Source organism: Oncorhynchus mykiss, chromosome 8, assembly GCF_057628025.1.
Source record: "Oncorhynchus mykiss isolate SJ-2025 chromosome 8, ASM5762802v1, whole genome shotgun sequence".
Lineage (NCBI taxonomy): Eukaryota > Metazoa > Chordata > Actinopteri > Salmoniformes > Salmonidae > Oncorhynchus > Oncorhynchus mykiss.
In genome coordinates, this window is record NC_143029.1 from 27,887,945 (window position 1) to 27,915,749 (window position 27,805).

Consider the following 27,805-nt stretch of genomic DNA (forward strand, 5'->3'; position numbering starts at 1 on the left):
GCTCGCCTGATTTGAAAATAGGGTCGCGAGAGAAATTCTGGAGAAAAAAAAATTGCACTTGGTTCATAGAACCAGGGTTACGTGAGTAACCTCCAGTAGCCGCTAAATGCGGTTGTAATAAACAGTGGTTTCTGTTTTCTTCCTATAAATGTTGCTCTAACCTTTTAATGGCTTAAGCTACAAAATCTTATGACCCCATCACTGAAAGATACAACTCTCAGAAGCACATACCGTATGTGTCGTCTGTTTTCCTCAGAACCAGGCAGTAAATCAGACTGGTGGAAAAAGAACATCAATGTTATTTTCTACACAGAAGATCATACACAATTATTGCCTGATGTTTTCCTGAACTTCCCAATGCCTTTCTGATTCACTTCAAACCATACTTCCTTTAGATTGAAATATTATTACAAATCTATCTAAAATAGTTTGACAGACTGTCATAGCTCCAATTAAAAAGGTAAAAATGTGTTTTTAATTACATTCATTATTTATTTTTTTTACATGTTGGAGTTGCAAAAAAATTGTTTTATATCAAAATGGAGTCATGGCCCAAAAAACTTTGGGAACCCCTGGTGTAAGTGGTGACGAATAAATCATATCAAAGTAATCCACTATGTGGTGGTGACAGTGTAGCCAAACTGACATTTTTCATTAAGATAAAAGTATTCTTGTGAAAAACCTTTTAAGGCTAATGCATGAATGAAAAGATGAATTGGCCTGAATAAATTAAAAACCCTACCTACATACTCAATTTGGTTGGGTTCATTGTTGATTGCCCATTAAACCTGCGCTAAAGGAAAGTAGGCTATTCTCAAATAAATTATTGACTATTTGAGAGTGAAAAGTTTGTGGCTGTGTGGTTATGACACTGTGGATCCAACGCTCCTTTATAACTGTACTGACATCCTGTCAGCATATGCGTATGTCGCACGTCACTACTGCACTGGAGAGGCTTTTGAACGTTAACTAAACATTTTTTATCAAAATGCGTTCTGGAACATGTGAACTTTTATGTGCCTTAATAAAAAAATGTGTATGCCATCTATAAATACGAACAAAATTGTTAAATTACGAGCCTAGTTGGTTTAGTCACGGAAAAAGCCAGGAACTTTCCCGCTAGCCGCGTTTGGCTGAGATGATGGATGAGCTAGACCTGCTGAGAGATAAGTTTGGATGTAGCATATTCTGTCTATAACATGACCTGGTCAGTATGTGTAGGTATTCCTTTCTAACGCAGCTTTTTTGAAAGACATCACAAAGAACTTCAAGCGTGTTACTAATGCTTTCCACTTTCTGGAGGATGATCATGCTGACTCTCTGACTCAAATCAGACAATGAGGAAATTCCCGATTTAGGTCCAAAAGAGATATTGAACCAGACATTGTAGAGTCTTCTGATGACAGTGATGGGGAATTAACGCCGACCAACAGTGTTGTTGTCACGGAAGAGGTTGCCTGAGTTGAAATCAGTGGAATGCTCAGTGGAAGCAGAGTATGATAGCCAAGGAGATGGAGAGTGTCGAAAACAGAAGGTTGTTGTATAAAACATGTCTCCGGATTACATCTTCAAACTAAGGAAAATCACGGCATCCGTGACAGAAAGGGAGACGCCGTCATCCATGTATATGGGTAAGAGTCTAGCTAGCTACATTTTCAATTATTATACATTTCAAATTTTGTCAGAAAGCTAACATTGCACCTAGTTGGTTAGCTACCTGCAGAGACTGTAATGTGAAGAACAACTTGACCTGCACCTAAGTCAAATTAGGATATAACGTTAGGCCAACGAGACAGTGTCCAAGTTCTAAAATTGCCCTGCTTTTATTTCGTCACACTCGCAACCGTAAGCTATTTTCTTTAAATAGCTCGCCATTAACTTGTAAATAATGATCTTGACAAAAGTTAAGACGCTGTCAGCTATGATATGGTCATTATTTGACCTGTCTAGCCAGCTAACAAACTAGAAACTAAACAAAACATTGTTTAGAAAGTTTACTTTAGTTACCTGGTTTGCTAGATTGACATATACTAAATGTATTTTTAAACAGATGGGTTTGATGATGAAATACAACACCTATGATATTTTGGACCACCAGGCTGCTGATTTCATGTTGGATGACAATAGAATGATGTCACTGCGACAACTGTCTACAGACATGTCGATAGACGTAGTATAAACCAGCCTTTAGTTTCGAAATCTTTGGTTGTTTAGTACACTACCGTACTCACTCTGTTTAGCACATGGCTTCACAGGGCTCCCGAGTGGCGCAGTGGTCTATGGCACAGCATCTCAGTGCTAGAGGCGTCACTACAGACCCTGGTTCAATTCCAGTGTCACATCCAGCCATGATTGGGAGTCCAATTGGCCCAGCATCGTCCGGGTTAGGGTTTGGCCGGGGTAGGCCGTCATTGTAAATAAGAATGTAGAGAGAACAGTCATTAAATAAAAAAATAAACATATGACTCCTCAAAGAGATGGGTGGGACTAACTAAGGCTGAAGAGGATGTGAATGATGCTGAATGGGTGTAGACAAAGAGCTCTCTAGTAGGTTTACCAAAACATTCAAGGGCCATTTTCTCAAAAGTGGTACAAGTTTATTAACTTTCAAAGCAGAATTAGCAGAATTACTTTCCCATTGTTCCTCAACTCTAGTGTATGATATACAATTTTCTAGCTCTGAGACTCTATTTTATCCAATGTAAAAAAGACCAAATCGAGCCGGTCGGTCACAGAAAACTTGAAAGCAACTCCTGTAGCGAATGGTTTAAAAGTGAGATCCCCCATAATTGGGCCTATTCTTCTTATTCTTATTTATCTTTATCTTATATTTTCACTGAAATACATGTTACACAATAATCATGTAATACAATTTTTTATAAAAATATGCAAACCTTTGTCACAAACACACGCATTGGCTTGTTCAGGCTTCCATTTCTTTAGGGCAAATTGCTTTTTCAAAAAATATATAGGTGGCACCACAGGTTCCAGAGTGGTGGGGCGAATGATCAGGTAACCTAGGCAAGTCAGTTAAGAACAAATTCTTATTTACAATGACGGCCTACACCGGTCAAACCCGGATGACGCTGGGCCAATTGTGCACCGCCCTATGGGACTCCCAATCACGGCCGGTTGTGATTCAGCCTGGATGAAACTCCGGAGCCTGTACTGTATGACAAAGGGATTAATCAGTTGTAAAATGACTGTTCTCTCTGCAACCGACAGGCAAGCGGTACCAGAGCACCAAGTCTAGTTCCAAAAGACTTCTAAACAGCTTCTACCCCCAAGCCATAAGACTCCTGAACACCTAATCAAATGGCTAACCAGACTATTTGCATTGCACCCCCTTTTACACTGCTGCTACTCTCTGTTGTTATCACCTATGCATAGTCACTTTAATAACTCTACCGACATGTATATATTATCTAAACTAACCGGTGCCCTGCACATTGACTCTGTACCGGTACCCCCTGTATATAGTCTCGCTATTGTTATTTTACTGCTGCTCTTTATTTACTTGTTACTTTTATTTCTTATTCTTATCCATATTTTTTTTAAACTGCATTGTTGGTTAGGGGCTGTATACCTGTTGTATTCAGAGCATGTGACTAATACAATTTTATTTGGATTTGAAGTGGTTTTAAATGGGCTATAATGGGACTTGCATCTTTCTAATCAGATAATATGGTTTGAAAAAAAATCCTGGACAAACTTCTGGCCCTAAACTAAAAAAAAATTAAGCTTCTTAAATGGTTCTTCCTCAGCTCTTAAAATCTGACTTCAGTCTCCTTCCACCTCATTTAACACCTGATTTACTTAACATCTCAATAGGTGGTCCAGGTATCCTCATGACATGGCACAAGTGGGGTTGGGCTCTTTTGTTCTCTATTGTTCCTAAAGCAAGGGGGAGGCCGATGTCATCAAAGTCACCATCAGACCAACTCCTTGAATGCGCTACTCCTTGAAGTTTGCAGTTGTGGGGGCCTTTCGTGTGTGTACTTGTATATTGCTTCTCAACAGGAAAAGTAAAAAATAAAATAAATTCCCTGGAGGACATCTTTAAGGTTCCTTGGAGAACTCTTGCCTGATAAAGAAACTGAGTTAAGTGGAGGGGTTCTTGACGTGGTATATGCAGTTCTTCAGAATTCTAAAAAGGTTCTTGAAATATATTGAAGCCTGTTTAATTGTCCCTTTTATATCATATAACAAATTGGCCAGTGGTAACTAGTGTTCATTTTTTTGTGTAACATTTCTATTGTTGATTCGGGAGTTAAATTAACACAAAAAAACTTGTGTTAATAACCAGAGTTTAACCAAAACCATATCCATCAGTCATATTTCCCAGTATACTCTTTTGCAGGATGATTTATTGAAAAAACAAATCGATATCTGTTTTTGCATGCACATTGATTGATTAATTAATTAAAGGTACACTACGGGATTTTGGCAATAAAGCCTCTTTATCTACTTCCTCAGAGTCAAATGGATAAAAATATTATGTCTCTGCATCCAGTACGAAGGAAGTTAGAGGAAGTTTTGCGAGCCAATGCTAACTAGCATTAGCGCAATGACTGGAAATCTATCTAGCATGTTAGCAGTTACCATAGACTTTCAGTCATTACGCTAATGTTAGTTAGTTGCTAACTAGCGTTAGCGCAATTGCTTTCTTCATACTGCACACAGACACATAAAAATGGTATCCACAAGTTCATCAGAATCTGAGGAAGTAGATAACGGGCTTCATTGACAAAAATTCAAAATGTTGGATATCCCCACTCTGTTGGATATCCCCACTCTGTTGGATATCCCCACTCTGGCCGGATACTAATATTTATGTACACACCACTTAGCCAGCCAGCATAATGTGACTTTTAATGATACACATTCACTTAGGATCTCGCTAGGTGAAGGTCACAGAACTGAAAATGCATGAATGCAACAACCATGTCTTTCACTAGCAAGCACAGTCATGGGTGGTACTGGTAGCTCTAAAATTCACTCGAAAGGCACTCTAGGAAATGTGCAAATAAGGTTCAACAGCACGTGTCATTCCACTCATTCCACCAAGGCCGAGTGCCTACTGGTTTTCGTTCCTCCCTTGTACTCAATTGATTAATTAAGGTCCCTAATTAAAGAACTCCCCTCACCTCATTGTCTCGGTCTTAATTGAAAGGAAAAAAAACTGCAGACACTAGGCCCTCCATGGAATGAGTTTGACACCCCTGCCCTACAGTGTTAAAACAACACCCAGAAAACGAAACCTACCAAAATTTTAAGAACCATCTGAGTCCCGCAAATAACAATAAAAGGTTTTTCGTAGAATCTTTTATGATGGTTAATTGAAACTCTTGATTTTTTAATGATTCGTCAAAGAACCATCCCATTTAAGGTTCCTCAGAAAACCTCATGGTTCACCTACGGTAGGGTTCCCCAACTGGCGGCCTGCGGTCCAAGTTTGGCCCGCAGGTGATTTTATTTGGCCCACCAAGCTTTATGATCATCTCACAAAAAAATTGATATACTGTATGTTTTTTTTAAAAACTTGGTGGGCTGAAAAAACACCAGCAAATCAGCTAGAAGTGATTTTTATTTTGGAAATCTGTTCCAAAGTATCCCCACGCATAATAGAGAGATATACACTGAGTATACAAAACATTAAGAACACCTGCTCTTTCCATCACATAGACTGACCAGGTGAAAGATATGATCCCTTATTGATGTAACTTGTGAAATCCTCTTCGATCAGTGTAGATTAAGGGGAGGAGACAGGTTAAAGAGGGATTTTAAAGCTTTGAGACAATTGAGACATGGATTGTGTATGTGTGCCATTCAGAGGGTGAATGGGCAAGACAAAATATTTAAGTGCCTTTTGAACAGGGTATGGTAGTAGATGCTAGGCATACCGGTTTGTGTCAAGACCTGCAACACTGCTGGCTTTTTCACACATTGGAGTCAGTCAACATGGGCCAGCATCCCTGTGGAACGCTTTCAACACCTTGTAGAGTCCATGCCCCGACAAGCTGTTCTGAAGGGGTGGGGGTATACTCAGTGTATGTGAGCGTATACAAAATGTAAGCAAGGTTGGAAATTATGTTATAGTCAAATATTATCTGTTTGGGTTTTCTTTTTGCAGTCAATTTGCAATCTACAAATAATGTTTTATTATGTTCCGGCCCTCTGACCATCCGCTCAAGAAAAAAACTAATTTGTCCCGCGGCTGAAATTTGGTTGATGATCCTGTCCTATGGTATTGCTCTGAAGAACCTTATTTGGTTCCAACTGGAACATGTTTTTTTTTAAAGAGTGGAATGATGAAAACCCTGTCAAACTGCAGTAACATTGTACTTGTTCATATGAATTCTAGTTTAAAACTAGACTAACAGACAGAGACAACAATTGAAATTGGACAATATAACTAACACGGCTGAGCTTGCTTTATTTAGGGTTGCATCTGTAGAAGAATAAACTCCTCCCCATGGTGAAGGAAGTTTCTGATGAACTTCACCAACGCCGTGGATCCGAGACAAGGCTTTGTTGAATCTAGCTTCGACTACATTGATTCGGTCAATAGTTGAAATAATGGGTCAATACTTCAAAAAAATGTACATTTTGAAACACCCACCGTGTACCTATGTTTGTCCTCTGTAGTTGCGTGCCTTTTTTTGCTGAAATCCATACTTTTGAGTTGCCATTTTTGAGCAACAGCAATGAGAAAACAGTCAACGGTTGTCTTTTATTAACGTTTAATAGAAAAAGTATGAATTTCAGCAAATAAAGAAAGGCACGCAAATACAAAGGACAAACATAGGTAAAAGATGGGCATTTCATAATACTTCAAATATATATATATATATATCGACCTTGGGCGAATCAATGTAGTCAGAGCTAGATTCCACAAAACCTGGTCTCAACTCCAATGCTGTTGTTGAAGTTCATCATAAACTTCCTTCATCATGAAGTGGAATTTAGTCCGCAGATGCATCTGTAATTAAAAAGTTACTCACACAGTCTACCCATGTCATTACTATTGTGTTAGATGCATCTGTAATTAAAAAGTTACTCACACAGTTTATCCATGTCATTACTATTATGTTGATTGATTTTCCAGTTAATCATTTTGGATTGAAAATGTCTAGGTGGCTTAAGCCAGCCGAAGTTCGAATATAAACCAAATTTGAGCACATTACATTTTCTCCAGACAAAAATAAATAGGCTATAAACGCATAATGTTACTGGTTCGTTTACCTTGGCAGAGTAGGCTCTATTCAGCTGCGATTGTTATCAGTAAACCAGTTGCTGAGAAATTTTTTATGGCATACACCATGTCAGATTGGTAATGTTTTGATGTAGCTGCTGCAACATTTCTGTTAATTGTTTTTGCTTGTGTCTGTAGGAAGTGATGTGTTATCATGTTTGCTAAATAAATACTGTTGGAAAGTGAAGAGCGAGTTTTGCATTCTTTAGTGCGTAGTGCCTAGCCGCGCAACCTCTGATTTCCGCGAATCTGATTGCGCGACACGCACAGAACCTGCAACACTCCGATGTGAAGCATAGATAAATTGTGCACATGGTGACAAATTGTGTAAATTATTGTAGAAAATATTACTTTGTAGCTCTTAACGCTTTTGCAACAATATATTTTTTAAACCAAATCAAAAAGTGGTGGGGTGCTGCCCCACTTGAGTGAAAAGTGCTGTGGAAAATGCTAGTTAACCACACGTTTGCCGGTGGCTCTAAATTGACAAAATAGAATAACACATATGCACATACAATTTCAGAAGATGGACAGAAAAATGAATACCCATTGCATTAATAAATTAATTATGTACACAACAATAAGATAGCATTGTGGTATATTGAAATAAAATAAATATGACGCTCAAAAGTAACAAGTCCATCTATAATTTGAACCCGTTATTAAGGATTCAGTAGATAACGTTAGACCTCAAATATCAGTGTAGCATCTTTCAATTTTACAAGTTAAACCAACCTAATTTTCGTGTTGTCACCTACCTTTCGTGCAGATTTTACCGCACAGACTGTCAGAAAAGTTCCAATGGTCAGTTAGAAAAACCAAATTCATCAGGAACATTGACATGCAGTTTCTGTCCTTCGTTCAGCAACCAACTGTGTCGACCTTTTCGTCAAGCGCGCACGACAAGCAGAGGAGATTGAACAGTGTGTCCGAAAATACTCAGATATAACTGATATAGCTTGTACGGAATACATTTTAGGAACTCCCGTCATTCCTCCTCCTCAACGCGCACCCCTCCCCTAGCCAAATATCAACCCTGCACTAGTCAAGTGTGATGTATTGTTGTCTCTATCTTCTTGCCATTTGTGCTGTTGGTTATGCCATGTTGTGTTGCTACCATGCTGTCATGTTGTGTTGCTACCAAACTGTGTTGTCATGTATTGCCGCCATTCTATGTTGTCTTACAGTAGGTCTCTCTTTATGTAGTGTTGTGTTGTCTCACTTGTTGTGATGTGTTTTGTCCTATATTTTGATTTAATTAATTTTTTTATCCCAGCCCCCGTCCCTGCAGGAGGCTTTTTGCCTTTTGGTAGGCTGTCATTGTAAATACGAATTTGTACTTAACTGACTTGCTTAGTTAAATAAACATAACATCCTTTTGTTCTTCTGCAGTAGGGTTTTAGGGTGGACTACATCCCACTACTGGATTCAAAGTGAAAAGAAAACCATACTCGATTGGGATAACTAACTTACTCCTCACAACTAAAATTGTCAACAACAAAAAACACTAAACAAAGCAAAACATACTCCCACTTCTTCTGTCCTTCAAAGTTCCATATCTCCCCACTCAGGCTCTGGGGCCTGAGATGGTAGTGTGGCTCGTGACAGCCTTTCATGTAGCTCCGCCGCATCCACAACGATGTCCATCTTTCCAAACTTTTCCCACTTTGGCAGATCAACATAGCTAAAGAGTAAAAGTCCACCTTCTTAACCTGTAGAATATCTGGGTCCGTCTGAAGAGAGGCAACATGTGCCTCATGACGTGAATGCCTATTCTCCACCATAGGCTCTCAGGACCATTCGCTCCCTCAACCCTCTTGACAGCTGCTGCATATGATATGTTGTGTTTGGCCCAGACTTTAGCCAACTCATTTTCCTTCACCCCTCATAGGGCATATTAAAGTTGAAGCAACGTGGTTCCCACCACAATTGCAACATTTCACACAATCAAAATTCAAACCACAGTCAACGTAATCTTCTCCACAACTTTCACACCTTGGCTTCTTTCTTCTACAGACACTTTCCATATGTCCAAAGGCACTTCAGCGATCACACTGCTGCAATCTTTGGACAAACGGTCTTACACAGTAATTCATATACCCCAACTTCATCTGGGTAGGGATGGACTCAAAAAACAAAAGAACAGAAACTCTTCACTTTCTCTTCAATAACTACACTATTCATTAGACGTGCATCATTCACTCCAGGGATATTTTTCATTTTCATCACATTGACTTCCCACAAAATGGCAGATATCAGGGTGCCCTGCTCCAGAGAGCCACGCACGACATGGCAACCTTCTCGAATCAGGTGCGAAGCAACACCAGCTCTTTCTGTTCCTCAGAAGTACACAAAATTGTAAAAAGTAAATTTCTCGTAATCCTCACTGTATTTACTTTTCCCATCACTCTTTCCAACAGTCTGGATAATTCAAATGGATTCTTCAGATTTGGCAACTCAAACCACTCCTCCTCAAAAAACTGAACTCCTACAAGATAAGAGGGGACATTCACAGAACTAGCTGTTATGTTTCCCAATACTACTTTGCTCCATTTCTTTGGACCGTAGTCCAATCTTCCTCGCTTTCACCACCGTTATTTCTAAGATCCACGCCTGCTCCTGCTTCCTCCATCTTCCCTCAATCGTCCCCCCTCCTCCACAACCCCCACCCCTCCCCTAGACATGTATTAGCACTAGTCAAGCGTCATCCCTACTCCTCATCCCTCACCCCTGCATTGGTCAGTTATCATCCCTGCTCTAGCCAAGACTCAGTTCTTCATTTTATCCCTTACCCTTGCACTCTTTTATTCACAATTGGGCAAAATACATTCTTAGAGCAGATTATTTCATTTCTCTGTGGATCCCAAAAAACAGTGGGAAAGGCATTGGGAAAACCTATTCATGCATCTCAGAACATAAGTAAAAAAACAAAAAACACACAAAAAACATTGTATAGCCTCCCGAGTGGTCACAGCGGTCTAAGACACTGCATTGCAGTGGAGGCATCACTACAGATCCAGATTCAAACCTGGTTTGTGTCGCAGCCAGCCGTGACCGGGAGACCCATGAGGTGCTGCACAATTGGCCCCGCGTCATCTGGGTTAGGGGAGGGTTTGACCTGCAAAGATGTCCTTGTCCCATCGCGCTCTAGTGACTCCTGTGGTGTCGCCAGTTTGACGGTGTTTCCTCCAACTCATTGGTGTGGCTGGCTTCCGGGTTAACCAAGCAGTGTGTTAAGAAGCAGTGCAGCTTGTCAGGGTCGTGTTTCAGAGGACACATGGCTCTCAACCTTCGCCTCTCCCGAGTCCATTCCGGAGTTGCAGCGATGGGACAAGACTGTAACTGCCAAATAGGTATCATGGGTAAAATGGGTGAAAAATTTAGAAATAAATAAAAACATTGTATTATCTAGCTAGCTATCTACCTACAGTAGACCACTGTGCATAAGCTGCTAGCTAGCTAGATAACTTTACTCTACAGATCAAAGTGAATCAAATAAAATCAGCTAGCTAACTTCCTATTAGCTAGCTATCTTGACATATTTATTAAAACACAAGCTCCAAATTCAATGTTTCAGCAAATCATTTGTTTATTTTTTTTTTATACCTACAGGGGTCCTAAAAATGTAAATCAAATGGCTAAATTACATGTTTTATTATCATCTTAAAATAATTCCATATGTTAGTTTAGTAGATATTGCGATTTAAGGACTTATACCAACAGGGGTTAAGGTCTTAATGTCCCCTAGAACAGTGGTTCCCAACCAGGGGGTACTTTAGAAGACTCATGAGATCATAGGCTTACTGGTAAAATGCACATGAGGCGGTACTCCAGGCAGAGCAAAATTCAGTTGCTGGTACAGTAACCAAAAAAGTTTGAGAACCACTGCCCTAGAACATACTGTATGAATGGTTAAACAATAAGCACACAATACAGAAGATGTTTAAGACAATATATTGACAATTTTATTACAAAAGTGCCAGACTGTTGTAAAAGTGTTACACAACTTTAGACATACTATGCTGAGTTAAGTAATGTATTTCTACCAAAAATGCTAACATTAACGTTTATTGGCAGTGACTTATCTCCCGAAACCAAATTGTTTAACAACACAGGGTGAGACCCAGATGCAGACACAGGAGGCAGATAGTTAGAGTCTCTGATATTTATTAGAATACAAGGGGCAGGCAATAGGCAGGTCGAGAACAGGCAGAAGTTCATTAACCAGGTCAGAGTCCAAGAGGTACAGGGGGCAGGCAGGCTAGAGGTCAGGGCAGGCTGAATGGTCAGGAAGGCGTGCTCAGTGTCAGGGCAGGCAGAACAGGTCAGAACCGGGAGGGCTAGAAAACAGAGACTAGGAAAAACAGGAGCACGGAAAAACACATTGACAAGACAAGACGAATTGGCAACAGACAAACAGAGAGCACAGTATTAAATACACTGGGGATAATGGGGAAGATGGGCGACACCTGGAGCTAGGTGGAGACAAGCACAAAGAGAGGTGAAACAGATCATGGTGTGACAACTGTGGATTGCAGTCACTCCTTAGAGCAGTCCATAGACTGCTTAAGACGTAAGGAAACAAATTAATAATTTATTTCCAAAATATCCCACCAATTTTCACATATGTGTTTTTTCATAAAATATGATTGCTTATGGGTACCTGTATATGTGTGTCAAATATTACTGTTCTCAAATGTATTAATAGATTTTAGATGTGTATGAACATTTGTTTTTTTGCCAAACACTATATATCATTGTTTAGCTGGACTAGAATGTTTGTGTTTGTATCCTGTATATTTGACTGTGTGCAGTGTTTGATATTATTGCTTTAAACATCCTCTGTTTTGTTCTCATTCATTTACCATTTTGAGACCTTAAAAAGCATCACGTACTGCTGAAATGTCAACAAATGGTATGTCCATCTTTCTGTGAGAAATTACACTGGTCACTCAAAACATTTACTGTATAAAGTATTTACAAAATATAAATAGCCTTCACTTTAGATGAGGCCATGCAAAAATACTTAGTAAATGGTTTATAAGGACCTATATTAAAACATCTTCATTATTACTTACTTTAAAAGTTGTTCATAAATGTGTGAACTAGCTTACTTACATTAATACATGTGGGAGTACTGATTAAAAAAATGATAAATTAACAATTTATTTATTCCTTATAAATTCTTTATTAAGTGGAGTTATTATTAGTGCTACTTCATTTTTCGATAACACTTTATTTGAATAGTCCATTTGTAGATGTTCTAGTACAGACTATCTACGAACCATAACCCTAACCCTAACCTTAGCAAGCAGTTTCACCCTCCTGACCACCACTTTGAGAACCACTGGGACTCATTGCAGGACATCATTAGCAGGACGTCATTGAGGGCCATGTAAGGACTTTTTTAAAGATGTTCTGAAGACTTGTTTTACCAGTCGTCAGGATGTCAAGTGATGGTCCCAGTTGTCCCAAACCATTATAAGTAAAGTAATGACATGGTATGGGATTTTTTGAGGTAAGTGGTAGGCTGTTCAGTTAAAATAGTGTCAAAATCTTTTTTTTAAATGTACATGATCACTTAGTACTCACTTTTCAATATGACCCCACCTTGTATTTGAACTTACAACTTCTGGATTTTGAGTACACTGATCTTTCCGCAACATCAAAGTCTTGAGGCATTATCAGAAGTCCCCTACACATTCAATACCTATAATACATCTCTGCACTTAGCAAAAGAGTGCCATCTGCATTGCTATTTTAATTATCAGTTAATTGGACTGTTCTCTCATTATTGATTTCATTAACCTTTTTTCTGTATAGTTGTCTAATGTTGGTGGGGCTAGACTGTAAACTCTCCTTCCAGACTCATATTAAACTTCTCCAATCCAAAATTAAATCTAGAATCGGCTTCCTACTTCGCAACAAAGCCTCCTTCACTCACGCTGCCAAACATAACCTCGTAAACCTGACTATCTTGCCGATCCTCGACTTCGGTGATGTCATTTACAAAATAGCCTCCAACACTCTACTCAGCAAATTGGAAGCAGCCTATCACCGTGCCATCCGTTTTGTCACCAAAGCCCCATATACTACCCACCATTGCGACCTGTATGCTCTCGTTGGCTGGTCCTCGCTACATTTTCGTCGCCAAACCCACTGGCCCAAAGTCTTTGCCCCGTAGCACGCGCTCCAGGAGGTATATTTCACTGGTCATCCGCAAAGCCAACACCTCCTTTGGCTGCCTTTCCTTTCAGTTCTCTGCTGCAAATGACTGGAATGAATTGCAAAAATCACTGAAGTTGGAGACTTATATCTCCCTAACTTCAAGCATCGGCTGTCAGAGCAGCTTACCAATCGCTGCAGCTGTACACAGTCCATCTGTAAATAGCCCATCCAACCAACTACCTACCTCATCCCCATATTTGTTTTTTTTCTGCTTTTTTGCACACCAGTATTTCAACTTGCACATCCTCATCTGCACATCTATCACTCCAGTGTTAATTGCTAAAATGTAATTACTTTGCCACTATGGACAATTTATTGCCGTACCTCCTTTCTTCAATTGCACACACTTTAATAAAGATTTTATATTGTGTTATTGACTATACGTTTGTTTATCCCATGTGTAACTCTGTTGTTGTTTTTGTCACACTGCTTTGCTTTATCCTGGCCAGGTTGCAGTTGTAAATGAGAAGTTGTTCTCAACTGGACTACCTGGTTAAATAAAGGTGTAAAAATATATATATATATATATATTTATATATATTATTCTGTTTAAATGTTACTCCTGAATAACTATAACAAATATATTTTAAACTATAAAAATAAAGAGAGTCGCATACTCCATATATAAACTCCCAGTAATTTATTGGGTAAATCACCAACGTTTCGACAATGTCATGAATACTTGAACCAGGTTATGTTGACAAACAGTGCAATTAGTGCAACCAATGACAATACTGAGGGGTGTGTCATAATGATTAAGTTAATTAAAATGACTTTTGTGAAACTGTTAAAAAACAATAGTTTATGGAATATTAAATATTAGGTTATTGTTATCATATGCAAACATAACTGAATATTGTACATACTATTAGCATCAACATACATTATTGTTTCCTATTTCATTTATATTTTATTACATGTAATATTTTGGTTAAACTTTAATGCAAAATAAGCATCATCAACAGGGGGAATATATTAGGTGTACGCTATGTAGAAAGAATATATCAATTTATAAGACTTGTTCATAAAATAGAGAATTGTTCATAAGAAAGGCCTGAGATCAAAGTCAATATTCAGACCCCTAGGGGTCAATGTTTTCCAATCGGATATCCAGTAAGCCTCACTTTGTAGTAGTTGGATCTCGATGTTACCTCCTCTCCTTAGTAGAGTAACATGCTCAATGCGTGTGTATTTGAGGGAGGAAATTGGATGGTTAGCTTCAACAAAGTGAGCTGCTACTGGATAGTCAATGTTCTTACACCTGATTTAGTTGCAGTGTTCAGCTAAGCGTTGTTTTAATTGTCTTTTAATTTGTCCTACGTAGGCTTTTCCACATGAACAGGTGATGAGATAGATTACTTCCTTGGTCTTGCATGAGATGATACCCCTAACAGGGGTTTTTCAACCAGTATGTTGGTGTCTGAAAAAGGATGTTTTTAAAGTGCTATTGCACTGTGCGCTTGATCCACATTTGTAGTTCCCATTTGGACTGGGTGTCAAGAGTGTCTGAGAGGCCCAGGGGGCATGTCAGATCTCACCAAGCTATCCTCCAATATTGCGACCACGCTTATAGACCACCAGTGGGGGTTCCTTGAAGAGGTGTGTGATTTTTTTTGTCTGATTGCAGAATATGCCCGTTCTTTTTCAGGATTGCTTTAATTTTCTCCAAACACTTGGTGGACTTGTGCAAAAGACAGTTGCGTTGTTTTTCTTCTTTGGTTGAGTTTTTAGTAATTCCTCTCTTGGTTTTTGAGATATTTTCATAATTGCAGCATCAAGAGTTGTCCTTGTAGCCTCTCATTTTTAATTTATCTGTCATTTTTTTTAGCATTGCTGTCAAAATCTTTGTTTGTTTTGTTTAACCCTGCATACCTGGCTATATCGTAGACCAATCATGAGTGGAAGGGGATGCATACTATCCACACATAGCAAGGTATTGTGGTCTGTTGGCTTTGTGCATAAGTCTCTGTGTAATGCATAATTTTCTTTGATGTAAGTCCAGGTAGTTATTTTTCTCTCAATAGTCTGCATGGTGAATTTGAGGTATTCAGAGCTCTCATTTAGTAGAGTTTGGAATTCAATTAGTTCATGCTGACTTCCTTCCCAGAGCACAAAGACATCATCTAAACTCAGTAAAAAAAAGAAACGTCCCTTTTTCAGGACCCTGTCTTTCAAAGATAATTCGTAAAAATACAAATAACTTCATAGATCGTCACTGTAAAGGGTTTAAACACTGTTTCACATGCTTGTTCAATGAACCATAAACAATTAATGAACATGCACCTGTGGAACGGTTGTTAAGACACGAACAGCTTACAGATGGTAGGCAATTATGTGTTTCAGACATAAGGAAGTGGATGGCTGCAAACTTCCTACTTTTAAACTCGGACAAAACAGAGATGCTTGTTCTAGGTCCCAAGAAACAAAAAGATCTTCTGTTGAATCTGACAATTAATCTTGATGGTTGTACAGTCGTCTCAAATAAAACTGTGAAGGACCTCGGCGTTATTCTGGACCCTGATCTCTCTTTTGACGAACATATCCAGACTGTTTCAAGGACAGCTTTTTTCCATCTACGTAACATTGCAAAAATCAGAAGCTTTCTGTCCAAAAATGATGCAGAAAAATTCATCCATGCTTTTGTTACTTCTAGGTTAGACTACTGCAATGCTCTACTTTCCGGCTACCCGGATAAAGCACTAAATAAACTTCAGTTGGTGCTAAATACGGCTGCTAGAATCCTGACTTGATCATATTACTCCAGTGCTAGCCTCCCTACACTAGCTTCCTGTTAAGGCAAGGGCTGATTTCAAGGTTTTACTGCTAACCTACAAAGCATTACATGGGCTTGCTCCTACCTATCTTTATGATATGGTCCTGCCGTACATACCTACACGTACGCTACAGTCACAAGACGCAGCCCTCCTAATTGTCCCTAGAATTTCTAAGCAAACAGCTGGAGGCAGGGCTTTCTCCTATAGAGCTACATTTTTATTGAATCGGCTGCCTACCCATGTGAGAGACGCAGCCTCGGTCTCAACCTTTAAGTCTTTACTGAAGACTCATCTCTTCAGTGGGTCATATGATTGAGTGTAGTCTGGCCCAGGAGTGTGAAGGTGAACAGAAAGGCTCTGGAGCAACGAACCGCCCTTGCTGTCTCTGCCTGGCCGGTTCCCCTCTCTCCACTGGGATTCTCTGCCTCTAACCCTATTACAGGGGCTGAGTCACTGGCTTACTGCTGCTCTTTCATGCCGTCCCTAGGAGGGGTGCGTCACTTGAGTGGGTTGAGTCAATGACGTGATCTTCCTGTCTGGGTTGGCGCCCCCCTTGGGTTGTGTCGTGGCGGAGATCTTTGTGGGCTATACTCTGCCTTGTCTCAGGATGGTAAGTTGGTGGTTGAAAATATCCCTCTAGTGGTGTGGGGGCTGTGCTTTGGCAAAGTGGGTGGGGTTATATCCTTCCTGTTTGGCCCTGTCTGGGGGTATCATCGGATGGGGCCACAGTGTCTCCTGACCCCTCCTGTCTCAGCCTCCAGTATTTATGCTGCAGTAGTTTGTGTCGGGGCTAGGGTCAGTTTGTTATATCTGGAGTACTTCTCCTGTCTTATCCGGTGTCCTGTGTGAATTTAAGTATGCTCTCTCTAATTCTCTCTTTCTTTCTCTCTCTCTCAGAGGACCTGAGCCCTAGGACAATGCCTCAGTACTACCTGGCATGATGACTCCTTGCTGTCCCCAGTCCACCTGGCCGTGCTACTGCTCCAGTTTCAACTGTTCTGCGGCTATGGAATCCTGACCTGTTCACCGGACGTACTACCTGTCCCAGACCTGCTGTTTTCAACTCTCTAGAGACAGCAGGAGCGGTAGAGATACTCTTAATGATCGGCTATGAAAAGCCAACTGACATTTACTCCTGAGGTGCTGACTTGCTGCACCCTCGACAACTACTGTGATTATTATTATTTGGCCATGCTGGTCATTTATGAACATTTGAACAACTTGGCCATGTTCTGTTATAATCTCCACCCGGCACAGCCAGAAGAAGACAGGCCACCCCTCATAGCCTGGTTCCTCTACAGGTTTCTTCCTAGGTTTTGGCCTTTCTAGGGAGTTTTTCCAAGCCACCGCGCTTCTACACACCTGCAATGCTTGCCGTTTGGGGTTTTAGGCGGGGTTTCTGTACAGCACTTTGAGATATCAGCTGATGTACGAAGGGTTATATAAATACATTTGATTTGAATTCATGTCACAGTTATGAAAACTTAGGACACTAAAGAGGCCTTTCTACTGACTCGGAAAAACACCAAAAGAAAGATGGCCAGGGTCCCTGCTCATCTGCGTGAATGTGCCTTAGGCATGCTGCAAGGAGGCATGCGGACGGCAATAAATTGCATTGCCTGTACTGTGAGATGCCTAAGACAGCGCTACAGGGAGACAGGACGGACAGCTGATTGTCCTCGCAGTGGCAGACCACGTGTAACAACACCTGCACAGGATCGATACATCCGAACATCACACCTGTGGGACAGGTACAGGATGGTAACAACAACTGCCCGAGTTACAGCAGGAACGCACACTCTCTCCATCAGTGCTCAGACTTTCCGCAATAGGCCGAGAGAGGCTGGACTGAGGGCCTGTTGTAAGCCTGTTGTAAGGCCTGTTGTAAAGGCAGGTCCTCACCAGACATCACCGGCAACAACGGCGCCTATGGGCACAAACACACCATTGCTGGACCAGACAGGACTGGCAAAAAGTACTCTTCACTGACAAGTCGTGGTTTTGTCTCACCAGGGGTGATGGCCGGGTTCGCGTTTATTGTCGAAGGAATTAGCGTTACACTGAGGCATGTACTCTGGAGCGGGATCGATTTGGAGGTGGAGGGTCCGTCATGGTCTGGGGCGGTGTGTCACAGCATCACCGGACTGAGCTTGTTGTCATTGCAGTCAATCTCAACGCGTTACAGGGTAGACATCCTCCTCCCTCATGTGGTACCCTTCCTGCAGGCTCATCCTGACATGACCCTCCAGCATGACAATGCCACCAGCCATACTGCTCATTCTGTGTGTGATTTCCTGCAAGACAGGAATGTCAGTGTTCTGCAATGATCAGCGAAGAGCCCGGATCTCATCCCATTGAGCACGTCTGGGACATGTTGGATCGGAGGGTGAGGGCTAGGGCCATTTCCCCCAGAAATGTCCGGGAACTTGCAGGTGCCTTGGTGGAAGAGTGGGGTAACATCTCACAGCAAGAACTGACAAATCTGGTGCAGTCCATGAGGAGGAGATGCACTGCAGTACTTAATGCAGCTGGTGGCCACACCAGATACTGACTGTTACTTTTGATTTTGACCCCCCCTTTGTTCATGGACACATTCCATTTCTGTTAGTCACATGTCTGTGGAACTTGTTCAGTTTATGTCTCGGTTGTTGAATCTTATGTTCTTACAAATATTTACACATGTTAAGTTTGCTGAAAATACACGCTGTTGACAGTGAGAGGAGAGTTTATGCATCTCTTCCATAGGAGGATTTTAGAAAGTAGTGTGTCTCTGTTTTGTAAAGGAGTGCTTCCTCAAATTGTCCCACATACAGGTTTGCATAGTTGGGGGAAAAGCCCATGGCTACACCCCGAATTTGAAGGAAAAAGTCTGACTCAAAGATGAAGTAGTTATTGGATAATACCAGTTCAGTAAGTTGTAAGATGCAATCATTGGATGGAGCAAGGGTAGAGTCTCTCCGCTGAAGGAAGTGTTGCAGTGCCTGCAAGTCTCCAGTATGTGGGATGTTAGTGAACAAGCTTTCCACATCAAGTGGCCAGCATGGTGCCCTCTGGTATCCTTTCTAAGCCCTTTATCAATGTGACTGGTGTCTTTGACATAAAATGGAAGATTCTCAACCATCGGTTTAATGTGGTAATCCACAAACTTAAAAATGTTGGATATCAGAGTCGATTGCTGCTACAATGGGTCTACCTAGAGGAGGAGACACTTGTTTGAGTTACAGTTCAACTAAGGAAATTAGTACATTGAAAATAATTAATCAGGCCCTAATCTATGCATTTCACATGACTGTTGGTCACAGATACCTTAAAAAAAGGTAGGGCAGAGGATCAGAAAACTAGTCAGTATTTGTTGTGACCATCATTTGCCTCGTGCAGTGTGAGGTTCTCCTTCGCATACTGTAGAGTTGATCAGGCTGTTGATTGTGGCCTGTGAAATGTTGTCCCGCTCCTCTTCATTGGCTGTGCAAAAGTGCTTGATATTGGGAATGTCAATCTCGAGCATCCCAAACATGCTCAATGGGTGACATGTCTGGTAAGTATGCAGGCAATGGAAGAACTGGGACACTTTCAGGTTCTAGGAATTCTGTACAGATCCTTGGGACATGAATTATCATGCTGAAACATGAGGTGATGGCGGCGGATGAATGGCACGATAATGGGCCTCAGGAGCTCGTCACGGTATCTCTTTGCATTCAAATTGCCATCGATAAAATGCAATTGTGTTCATTGCCCAGTAGCTTATGCCTGTCCATACTAAAACCCCACCGCCACCATGGGCACTCTGTTCACAATGTTGACATCAGCAAACAGCTCACCAACACGACGCCATACGTCTGCCATCTTCCCGGTACAGTTGAAACCGGGATTCGTCCATGAAGAGCACACTTCTCCAGTGTGCCAGTGGCCATCAAAGGTGAGCATTTGCCCACTGAGGTCGGTTACGACGTCGAACTGCAATCAGGTCAAGACCCTGGTGAGGACAACGATCACGCAGATGAGCTTCCCTTTAATCAGCTGTCCTCGTGGCTCGTTTCAGACCATCCCATAGGTGAAGAAGCTGGATGTGGAGGTCCTGGGCTGGCATGGTTACACGTGGTCTGCAGTTGTGAGGCCAGTTGGACACTCTGCTAAATTCTCTAAAACAACAGCTTATGGTAGAGATACAGTGGGGCAAAAAAGTATTTAGTCAGCTTCCAATTGTGCAAGTTCTCCCACTTAAAAAGACGAGAGAGGCCTGTAATTTTCATCATAGGTACACTTCAACTATGACAGACAAAATGAGAAAAAAAATCTAGAAAATCACATTGTAGGATTTTTAATGAATTTATTTGCAAATTATGGTGGAAAATAAGTATTTGGTCAATAACAAAAGTTTATCTCAATAGTTTGTTATATACCCTTTGTTGGCAATGACAGAGGTCAAACGTTTTCTGTAAGTCTTCACAAGGTTTTCACACACTGTTGCTGGTATTTTGGCCCATTCCTCCATGCAGATCTCCTCTAGAGGGGCTGTTGCTGGGCAACACGGACTTTCAACTAACTCCAAAGATTTTGTATGGGGTTGAGATCTGGAGACTGGCTAGGCCACTCCAGGACCTTGAAATGCTTCTTACGAGGCCACTCGTTTGTTGCCCGGGCAGTGTGTTTGGGGTCATTGTCATGCTGTAAGGCCCAGCAACGTTTCACCTTCAATGCCCTTGCTGATTGAAGGAGGTTTTCACTCAAAATCTCACGATACATGGCCCCATTCATTCCTTCCTTTACACGGATCAGTCGTCCTGGTCCCTTCACAGTAGGTATGGTGTTCTTTGGATGCAACTCAGCATTCTTTGTCCTCCAAACACGACGAGTTGAGGTTTTATAAAAAGTTATATTTTGGTTTCATCTGACCATATGACAGTCTCCCAATCTTCTACTGGATCATCAAAATGCACTCTAGCAAACTTCAGACGGGCCTGGACATGTACTGGCTTAAGCAGGGGGACACGTCTGGCACTGCAGGATTTGAGTCACTGGCGGCGTAGTGTGTTATTGATGGTAGGCTTTGTTACTTTGGTCCCAGCTCTCTGCAGGTCATTCACTAGGTCCCCCCCATGTGGTTCTGGGATTTTTGCTCACCGTTCTTGTGATCATTTTGACCCCACGGGGTGAGATCTAGCGTGGCGCCCCAGATCGAGGGAGATTATCAGTGGTCTTGTATGTCTTCCATTTCCTAATAATTGCTCCCACAGTTGATTTCTTCAAACCAAGCTGCTTACCTATTGCAGATTCAGTCTTCCCAGCCTGGTGCAGGTCTACAATTTTGTTTCTGGTGTCATTTGACAGCTCTTTGGTCTTGGCCATAGTGGAGTTTGGAGTGTGACTGATTGAGGTTGTGGACAGGTGTCTTTTATACTGATAACAAGTTCAAACAGGTGCCATTAATACAGGTAACAATTGGAAGACAGAGGAGCCTCTTAAAGAAGAAGTTACAGGTCTATGAGAGCCAGAAATCTTGCTTGTTTGTAGGTGATCAAATACTTATTTTCCACCATAATTTGCAAATAAATTCATTAGAAATTCTACAATGTGATTTTCTGGATTTTTTTCTTCTCATTTTGTCTGTCATAGTTGAAGTGTACCTATGATGAAAATTACAGGCCTCTCTCGTCTTTTTAAGTAGGATAACTTGCACAATTGGTGGCTGACTAAATACTTTTTTTGCCCCACTGTACTTATGTACATATTCATATTCATTCCTTTACACTTGTGTGTATAAGGTAGTTGTTGTGAAATTGTTAGGTTATATTACTTGTTAGATATTACTGCATGGTCGGAACTAGAAGCACAAGCATTTCGCTACACTTGCATTAACACCTGCTAACCATGTGTATGTGACAAATACATTTGATTTGATTTTGACAAACGACCATCAACTGGATCTGTGTCTGGACACTACTTTATTATTCATATTGAACATCTGGAAAATTACACCTGGGACAATCCGGGAACTTGACAAAACATCCAGGGGACCATGACAAATTGCCACAAGAACGTCCTTGAAGATGTCCCCGGGACAATCCGGAAAGTAGACTAAACCTCCTAGACATATGACACAATGTCCTGACCACTTTAGATTACCATTTTGTGACGTTCTGGGGATGTCTTAACTACACATTTGTGTTTGCAGGGGCTGTCCTTTCACCCCCTTCCATGGTGATTACCTACAAATGCATTTGGAGCTAGAGTTTACATTGTGTTTACAATGATGCATTCATCAAGATAGCTAGCTAATAGGAAGTTAGCGAGCTGATTATATTTGATTCTTGACTAGGGGAGGTTTGAGGAAGAGGGATTGCACTATACTAGTGCAGGGTTGATATTTGACTAGGGGAGGATTGAGGAGGGGTGATGCTTGACTAGAGAAGGGGTAATAACGGACCAATGCAGGGGTGAGGTTTGAGGAGGAGGGATGACACTTGACTAGTGCAGAGTTGATACTTGACTAGGGGAGGAGGGGTAAGACTTGACCAGTGCAGGGTTGAGACCTGACTAGCGGAGGAGGAATGAGGAAGTTCCTAAACTGTATTCCTTGTCTCAACACTTTCTCTCTGTTAACCTTCCCCTAATAACCCTACCTGCATGGACAATCTCTTTGTAGACAGTCAGCAAAGTCACCAACCACACCTGCTGGTGTTCTCCCTCTGTCTAACCATGATTGAGTTGGACTTAGCGACCGCTCTGGTGAGAGCTATTTCGTAATACAGTCGCCCTGTCTTTATTTATTATGTAGGCTAAGAATTGTGACTGTGACATTATTTTCATTGAGAGAAAATATTTGGCATTTGCGATCACATAAATTATATTGAATTCATGGTATTGTATACTGTAGGTGTAGAGAGGGCTTAATGTTTTTGCTTCTGTGCTCAGTTGGTAGGAGCATAGGTGCTTGCAACACAATGTCCCGCAAGGGTCAGAGGTCTGGTCTACTGAATAGCCTATACATAAACTAAAAGTCACTTTGGATAAAAGTATCTGATAAATGATCATTATTAAATTAACCAAAGCCTACTTGTGCAATTATCAAAATTGTAATATGCACAGCACTCTGAATATGTGTGTCCTCGAGGATATCAAAAGGAAAATATTAAACTCTCAGAGGTATTTAATTCTGAAAGTCTTTTTAATCAAAGTTTAGAGATGCAGTAGGGCAACATGCTTTCTGTGACCCTATAACTATCCATTTACATGGCAGTTACATATAGACATCTCTTGGCCTAGCTTGTTGAATAGTAGGCTAAGGTATGTAGCTGAACTGTGATAGCTGTTAATGGTTTGTTTAATGCACTTAAAAACACATCTTCAGTTCAACTTATAAAAAATAAGTGCTGGCTCTTTTTTATGTAGGGGCTTCTTTTGTGTGGGGGGTCTACACTGAATAGCGGATGTTTGACACTTGCAGTATGTTCTTTGCAGGGAGTCCAGACTGGAAATTGCTTATGATCCTGTAGCCAAGAACACAGCTCTACAGCGGATTGCAGGGTGAAAATAAACAATGCAAGGTGCACAGTTGAGCTGGACCATACAGTAAGTAGTGTCTGATTGTCTCATGTTAACTTAAAGAGCTTTAAAGCAGGAATCTGCAGGTCGTGGGCGACCCTATGCCGCCCCACTTCTTGTGTAGTGTTTTCACTTTGAACGAAAACAAGGGGGTTGAGTCTTGGGCTGGCCTTCTGGGCAAGGTTGTGTCTTTTGCGTTAAATCCCGCCTACTCGAATTACCCTGCTGCCATGGCCCCGGAGCTGGAGAGGAAGTGAAAGTCACTTGCAAGCTAACATTACAACCGCCAGAAACAAACACAAAAATGAACACTTAATTCAACAAGCTAGCTAACTAGCTGCTAAACTGTCCTTGTAGCAGAGAAAACAGAAACAAGCATCATTCTCGGTTCTTGGTTCTCAAGCAACTCAACCCCAAAGAGAAAAATAAGGGAGAAAAAGACTGCTCATGACGAATCCAGAAACCGGTTAAACATAGGAATACAATTTGAAAAGTGGCAAAGTGATGCTGAAATTGGCACCATTATCATGGACTGGAGGGTAATTGTTGGTTTGCATTTTTAGCCTGCTAGCTATGTTAGCTTCTAACCTTAGTGTGTTCAGTGTTCAAGCTAGCAAACTCGGCTACTTAGCTAGCTAGCTAACGATAACCCCACAAGATGCCTGATGCCTTTATTTCAACTAGCTAGATAAAGTCAGATATGCAAATTGTTGACATGACAGTGTGTTTGATTCATCCCAGGACCACCCCAAAAAATGCATCTAGCTCCCAGGAAAAAAGCGTACATGGTGCCGCAAAGGATCACGAAAGGAGGCCAGTACTCGCCACACACAGCAACTTGGAATGATGACCCTGATGCCAGGTCCCACACTTCCAGGCCACAAACTGTTATGTGATGCTCCTGGTTCCTACCTTTGACTCCTTACTAGAAGATCATCATAGCCAGTATGCAATCCTTACGGCCCTGCTACAGAGGTTAAATTCTCAATGGCTGACGAGCGCATTCATTCTATCTTGTGAATTGAAATAATGCTAAATTAAGTTGATTTGGTTGGTTTCTGTTGCAGCAGGTAGAACATCACATTGATACAATGCTGATAGAACACATGTAGTGTAGATTATTAAGATGGGTTAGGGTGCTTATCATCTACGGCTGACTTTGTTTCCTCCATCCAACAGGTCCAAGCTATCCTTTGCATTAGTTTGACTGACACACTGTTACTTCAATAGCCTACAGTACAATGCAATGTCATATTCCCATATACACCTCACTGTATCCTGTGCATATGCCAAATAAATGTGGATTTTGATTTGATAACATCATTTTGATGGAATATGAGTAGATTATCGTGAGACCGTATGCAACGTTTATGAATTCAACCATATCTTTTTCAATGCTATGGAGGATTGTGAATCACCATAAATGCTCTGTTGACTACAGTTAAATGGGGGGTGGAAAGACATTACTACCAAATAAGTCAGTGTCACAGCAAGTGTCCTTTACATACATATGATGTGGTGTTGTGCTGTTACTAGTTGTGTCCTGCTAATGTACCATCCTATTACTTAGTCTACCAATGTCATGCAGATGAGCCATTGTTTATTTGACTGACCACATTGGATATTCATTCAGTCAATCAAGTTGGGCAGTTCACAGTACGAATCAATGCTATATAGTCAATGTGCTGAACAAGCAAACAGCTTTCTGTAAATAGTTATTGAATCACAAAGCATAACAAAAAAATCCATAGCATTTCTTACCTCTCTTTTGGTGTTGATTTCCTACAACCTCAGGTTCCCTCGAAATCAGACTGTCTCCACCAGTATCTCCCTGAGAAATAAATGTTTGTGTGATGTTACTGTATCAAATTGTATAGCTAGATGCATTTTTTGGGGTGGTCCTGGCCCGAAAATGCTGTCAACCACCTAGCTAGCTAGCATTATCATCTATAAACCAAACATACTATCATGTCAACAATCTGCATATCTAGCTTTACCTAGCTAACATTAACTAGTTGAAATAAATGCATTGGGCATGTTGTAGGGTTTATGCAGTGTAGCTAAATGATGCTATCCTTAGATTCATTTGAGTACAAAACAGTCTGAATACAGATGATGTTCGCTAGCTAGCAAAGTAGCCGTGTTAGCTTGCTTGAACATTGACCACACTAAGGCAGGGCTCTCCAACTCTGTTCCTGGAGAGCTATTGTCCTGTAGGTTTTTGTTCCGACCCTAATCTAGGGAACCTGATTCAAATAATTAGCTGGTTGATACATTGAATCAGGTTAGTTACAAGTGGGGTTGGATTGAAAACCTACAACCCACAACCCAATACCTACCTACAAGTCCATGAGAACGATGACCATTTTGGATTCACTCTTCCACCTTTCAAAATTAATTCCAATGTTTATCCGGTTGATGGATTGGTCATGAGCAGTCTTTTGCTCGCTTCTTTTTTTCTTTTGGGGTTGAGTTGATTCAGATCCAAGAACCAAGAATGATTATTGCTTCTGTTTTCCCTGCTACAAGGACAGTTTATTGGTTAACAAGTTAGCTAGCTTGTTGGCTTCATCTGCTCTGTGTTTGTTTCTGGCAGCTGTAACATTAGCTTGCAAGTTACTTTCACTTCCTCTCCAGCTCCTGGGCCATAGCAGCAGGGTAATTCGAGTAGGCAGGATTTAACGCAAAAGACACACCTTTCCCAGAAGGCCAGCCCAAGGTGGCTCAGGATTTAATCCCCTTGTTTTTGTTCGAAGTGAAAACATTACACAAGACGTGGGGCGGCATAGGGTCGCCCACGATCTGTCGATTCCTGCTTTAAGCTTGAGGACAGTATGGGTGTGTGTGTTTGCCAGTACTATATTAGTTGTGCACAACTACTTGTGTGCATGTGTGTTTTTGCTCCGCAATGGCTCTGTAAATATAGCCCGGCAGGTTATGCACTCTGGGGGCCAACAGCATTAGCGTACGAAATGACACACACTGTAATCTCACTGGAGGAGATGACACACACTACACTCTCCCCTCTTCTTTGTGCCCAGGTCCTTTGACTCCATCCTCCAATTCACCCCCCATCCCGCTCTGTTGGGGGGTGAATTGGAGTCGATTATTCTAACTCTCTGCACAATGGTTAATGTGGTGTATCATAATAACAATATTCATTGAGCTTTGTTGATGGGGCTTTATTGTTGTACAGTGAGAGCACCATATCTGTCTGGGCTTGGTGGAAATGATGTATAACCCAATTACGTGTGGATTATTACCGAGAGGCACTAAATCATTGAGTTTGTGAGGGAGATAGATATAGGATAGAGAAAGAGTATGATGCTTGACAAATTGGAACTATTTGCAGCTGTGACAATGTAAATCGTGAGCAATAGATTGTGTGTTCAGAGATCTTCCAGGACATTTCCTCTGTGCAACCCAGAGGTGGAACCAAGTCACCATTATTCGAGTCATAAGCAAGTATCATGTCACAAGATCCAAGTCTCAATTCGAGTCCCAAGTAGACAGGGTCGAATCTTGAGTCGAGTTCAAGTCGTGCATTGTAAGAGCAAGTCAAGTCAAATCTCAAGTGAAGTAAAAAAATACATCTATACATACAATGACTTTAAATATTTGTCTATTTATTGAGGCTACCAGACAGCAGTTTTCGTTATTTTGTCTACAGCACATTTTGATGATGAAATTGTAAAACAGGGACCTTTAGTAGTACTCGCTCAGAGTGTAGATTCATTTACAGGTCTTGGTGATCCAATGGTAAAAGCGACATATTATACAGAAAATACACGGTCCAAAATAGTTTATGTATCATGCTTAACCTTTCCTATCTGAATGGGCAGAGGGCAAGACGGCAAAGCCTCCCCTCTAGAAACTAAATCGAATCTGTCTAACAGGAGCCCAAACAGGTACTGGTGAACACTTGGCACCTTCCAGGACCATACAATTACCCAATTGGCAATTACAAACAATAAATTGGTTCTACAATGTTAGAAGCAATTTCCAC

General features: G+C 41.1%; 1 protein-coding gene and 1 long non-coding RNA gene across 5 annotated transcripts in view; both read right to left on the reverse strand.

The window, feature by feature from the left end:
• esr2a (estrogen receptor 2a) overlaps positions 1-8,196 on the reverse strand; it is a 39,891-nt gene extending 31,695 nt beyond the window's left edge. Inside the window, exons 1-2 of one of the 3 annotated variants that reach the window (XM_036984517.2) lie at positions 8,014-8,186; positions 232-275 (exon numbers count right to left, since the gene is read on the reverse strand). The gene's annotated coding sequence lies outside the window, so the exon portion shown is untranslated. Of the gene's footprint in view, positions 1-231; positions 276-2,231; positions 3,169-8,013 lie in introns of those variants that run through there. The other 2 variants (XM_090242387.1, XM_036984518.2) reach the window with 2 other exon arrangements.
• Positions 8,197-10,034: 1,838 nt separating this feature from the next.
• LOC110529724 (uncharacterized) lies at positions 10,035-26,479 on the reverse strand. Of its 2 annotated transcripts, none has more exons than XR_016497714.1 (3): positions 26,139-26,479; positions 25,561-25,630; positions 10,035-10,597 (listed from the first exon to the last, which is right to left on the reverse strand). It is a non-coding gene; the product is annotated as an uncharacterized LOC110529724 (long non-coding RNA). The 2 variants fall into 2 exon arrangements; XR_002474431.3 differs by lacking the exon at positions 10,035-10,597 and adding an exon at positions 10,820-11,609.
• Between the last annotated feature and the right edge of the window lie 1,326 nt (positions 26,480-27,805).